The sequence below is a fragment of the Pygocentrus nattereri genome, chromosome 7 (genome assembly GCF_015220715.1).
Source record: "Pygocentrus nattereri isolate fPygNat1 chromosome 7, fPygNat1.pri, whole genome shotgun sequence".
NCBI classification, from domain to species: Eukaryota; Metazoa; Chordata; class Actinopteri; order Characiformes; family Serrasalmidae; genus Pygocentrus; species Pygocentrus nattereri.
The window spans coordinates 35,205,539-35,210,424 of NC_051217.1; positions in this window are offsets into that span (position 1 = coordinate 35,205,539).

Here is a 4,886-nt window from a genome sequence, read left to right on the forward strand (position 1 = left end):
ATAAAGAAAATAAATGCCAAATAAATATTATAAAATATATAATGAAAGTTATTGTCCTCAGGAGTCGTGTCACTGGTTACTGTGTAACAAAAAATCTCTTATTTTGAAATAAAAATCATAATGATGACATCTGGCTTTCCATTACCTGTTTTCTGAGAATCTATGAAGAAAAGCACATGGTGAGTCCACTGTGTCTTTCAGTTATCAGAGATTTTCTCATTTAGCTCATGATTTCAGATGAAGCTTTTAGCTGACGTCACTGATGTGACCGATTTGATTCTGAGGCCATTGTAAAAAAATGGAATACAAATGGATTAAATTACATATTTTAGTGGATATTCCATGATTGACAACATGTGGTTTGATGCGCTGTAGCAGCCGTTTGCAAACTGCATTTTTTATCAGAAATGTCTCTGGTGTTACTTTTATTATGTGTAACACCAATGAGGATCAGTAATACCAGTGACTTTTATGGGGAGATACAAAAGTGGATGTTTCTGTAGAATGACCCAGAATTTAAGCACCAATGCACCACTGATTGTGTGGACAGCAGCATTTGAGCCCTGGGGAGATCACTAAGAGTACAGAACTTTCTTATAGAAATTGAGCTGTAGGAGACAGAAGTACCAAAATGACCAAAGATAAACAAGACAAGAAAATGCATTAAGACAAATGAGGAAAACATTCAAAGGATAATTTGTTTTTCAAACCATCCTTTAGTTTTCAGCTAGCATATATTTTCATTACCTTTTTTTTATCAAAGAATTTTTATTTCCTCCCTCCTGCATAATCCACCCTGGTGATAATTGATAAAACGTGGTTTGTATTTTGTCTAACTGACACTGTTAAAGAAATATCAGATGGTGTTATGAAATTAAATAGCTCAGTTTTCTGTTCACATGCGTTTTTATTATCTATTTTTAACATGCTAATGCTTTTTAGCCTCAATGTTCCAGTCTCACTCTAATCTAATGCAGGTGTTTCCTGTCTTAAAAATAACTTTGATACTCATTTATCACACTTTCACATATTTAGGTTTCTTGTATCTCATCTGTCATAAAACATAGTAATGTGGAATAATTTCCTCTTTTTACACAATTCACACAGCATTCCTCCTCTAACCGGTGTTTCCTGGGGAATTTGACTTTCTGGTTGAAGGTCTTTGTTAGCGGGATTGTTTAGGAAAGCTGTTCAGCAATGGTGTAACCTTACATATCCTGTAAAGAAATGACTTCATTTACAGAAAATATAGAAATAAAACATCCACAAAGCTAAAGCTCTGGCAGAGAGCAGCCCATTCTAGAGGGGTGACTGGTACGGTACGTAGCCCAGATGGGTATTTAAACGGAAAGGAAAGGGGGCTGGCAAAACTAAAAGAGAAATTGCCCCAAAACTACTTAAAAGCCAAAAGAAGGTTTGAGCTTCAAATGGCTCCAATGCCATACAAACATGTTTGTTCCACAAAGAACAAACAGGTAAAACATAAAGTCGATCTTTCTCTCATCACAGAGGAAGTATTATCTTTTTATTTTACGTTTCTAGTTCAGCCTTTGTTTGAACATGCTGCTTTTAGGGTCCCCTTTGTTTTTTACTTCCCATTCGTTGAGGTGTTTTTCCTGTTTGTGCCTGTGCTTCCCAGTGGCGCAGCAGTAACTCCACCAATCAGTACATCGGTGGGTCGAGCTACCTCAACTCCAACGTGTACAACCACCAAATCATTCTCTGCACTTGCGTCCGCCTCCCTGCCATCCCGTAACACCTTCTGAGTAATTTCTAAAGTCTTTTTTACATCTCATTCATTGTTTAACCCAAGCACTTTGTCTTCTACCTCTCATGGCTAAACGTCAATCAAAAATTCTTCCCACCTCAGTAGTGCAGTTAGTATGTAGGGCAACTTTACTCAGGGGTGGATTTGGTGATTCTGAGGTTCTAGGCAAAAGACAGGAACAGGGCCCCTTGGAAACATTCTTAAATGAGTGGGCTCCTGAGTGGAGCAAGTGTCATGACAACTGGCATAAACCTACATAAACATTTATAAAGGCTTATTCCAAACAGCAGTATTTGTCATAAAAGTTTTTTTTTGTTGTGAACTTCAATGTCAAATAAGACAAGTTTTTGTTGTGCTTCAGGTTGTTGTGTCACTTTCTGAGGTGAAATGACTGTTACGACAGCTGACTTTGCAACGTATTTTTAGTATGTCAAACATATAACGGTGATTATGTTTCAGAACTTGATAAGTGAGGCTGTCTACAAAATAGATGTTTTGGCACTGGTGCTGTAGGCAGAGATAAATAATAAATTTGTGTAGGCCTGTGAAAAAGTGGATGGGCCAATTTGGTAGAGTCAAATCCCAACTGTGCTAATGGCCCATTCTGTCATCACATTAGGGTGCAGTCAGCTTTGCAGTCATTACCCTCTACTTCAATGCTTCAGCCTTATAATAATATGCCCACATCCTTGCATTCAATACCGGATGCACATGAACACAACAAAAACTGTAGCTATGACATCATATCTGTGCCAGAGGTCTTTGTACATCACCTATGTACTGATAAACACTTCAGCATTACTAATCGCTTGAGTAACACCTCAGTTAATCATTAACTAATGATAGTAATGATAAGCAGCACAAACATTTTGATGTTATTAAGTAGTTTATTAATGTGAATCAGTAGTTGGGACAGTATCTACTAAGCATTAAAGGACATTTTATTGAAGTCTGTGAAAATGTCTTGATTAATACCCTATAACTCAATCATTCACCAAAAAATAAACTATTAGGACAAACATGAGAATAAACCATGAATGTTCAACACTTGATTGTGCTGTCTCCATAGAAAAGCATTGACAATAGAACAGGATGGTCTGGAGCAGCCACACATGGGCCTAAGGTCACTATGCTAAGCCTAGGGGTATAAAGGGGGGTATAAAGCCCCCCAGCACTGACCTGTGAAGCAGTGGAATCACTTTCTTTAGAGTGAAGGAGCTCAAACCAATACCTTTGGGTTGAGTTGGAGAGGCGTTTGTGATCCAGAACTAATTATCCAGCATCAATACCTGATCTCACTAGTGCTCCCGCTGTGTAACCAATGTTCCAGCATTTAGTTAAAGCCTTCCTCAAAGAGTAGAGACAGTTACTGCAGTGAGGATAACAAACTCCTTTTTAGACTCCTGATTTTAGAAGAAACATTGGATGAGTGGGTGTCCACAAACCTTTAGACACACACACACACACACACACACACACACACACACACACACACATACATATATATATATGTATGTGTGTGTGTGTGTGTGTGTGTGTGTGTGTGTTTGTGATTCTACAGAAATGTTATTTTTTGTGTCCCTGCCATTGACATATATGTAATATATGAATATTCATATACATATTCATATATGAGAAACATGTTAGGATTACAATTTATTTATATATATATATATATATATATATATATATATATATACACATTTTTTAAAAAGCAAAAAAAACAAAAAAAAACAATTGCACCTTCTTGAGCCTGAATTTAGCAATATTGTTTTTTAATCAATTATCTAAAATACCACAAAAGTCCCCACTATCATGTGTAAAGGCTGAGACCCTATTTTGAGGTAAAAACATGTTTTTCTGCAATTTTACCTACAATATTCTATACACAACAATATGGAATATATAAATTAAATGCCATAAAGATAACAGATGCCAAATAAATATTATAAAATATATAATGAATGGTGTCCCCGGGAGTCATGTCACTGGTGTTGCTGCATAACAAAATCTCTTATCATGTGCATTCAATGTGGAGTTATCAGCAATCGTAACTAAAGGTGCACCTATAGAGGAAACACACTGACAATAAGAAGGACATAACAGCTCAACACTCTCACCTGAGTTGTGAGTGTGTCGATGCTATAAATGGTGATTTTGCAGTGTTGCGGCCCTCTTACAATATGGTCTGCACATACCTGGGGTTTTACAGTGTGGTCAGTATGTTAGTGTAGCACTGTTGAACACAAACCAGCATTGTCTATACCACCAAGTTATGGTCATCATTTAATAACTTTAATCACTGTGTTTACTGGTTTATTAGGTCAGTGGTGTTAAAGTCATTGGACGACAGTGTGGCGCAGTGGCCTCACAGCAAGAAGGGTCTGGGTTCGAATCTCCAGGGTCCTTTCTGCATGGAGTTTGCATGTTCTCCCTGTGTCTGCGTGGGTCGCCTCTGCATTCTCCGGTTTCCTCTGTCCAGAGACATGCAGTCAGGCTAATTGGACATGCTAAATTGACCGTAGATGAGAGTGGGACTGTGTGATTGTGTAAGTCTGTGTGACCTCACCACCCTGTCCATTGACTGCTGGGAAAGGCTCTCCCCTAAGATCTGTGTGAGTGGGGGGTGGGTTAATGGGAAGCTGACACATTTATACATGTTATGTTTTGCTATGTAATGTAAGAACGTATCACTCGTTCTAGAGGGTGGTATAGAGAACCACAACTAGGTGTTTAAAGTGTTTGTTTGATGTTTATTTAAATTGAGAGGACTTATGTCCATCAGGTTGGAAAACTCAATGCCCTTTTTAACTACATTCGTCATTTTTGGCTTCCTGAAGCTGCTTCTTTGCCTCTACCTAGTCACATTCACACGCATTAGCAAAATCATTTGCAGGACTGAATACATCTATTTTTTTAAATAACTGTAGTATGAATCAGCAAACAACATGTGAAATGGATCAACTTGGAATTTTCACAAAGAAGTAGCTTATTTCCATTTGTCAGCATGTTTAGTCCCTCACCTACTTCCCACTTGCTAAACCCATCCTGCTACTCTTTAAGAGGATGTTTTTTGTGGAAATGGTCCATGATAAGCACATTGGGAATGACAGAAAGA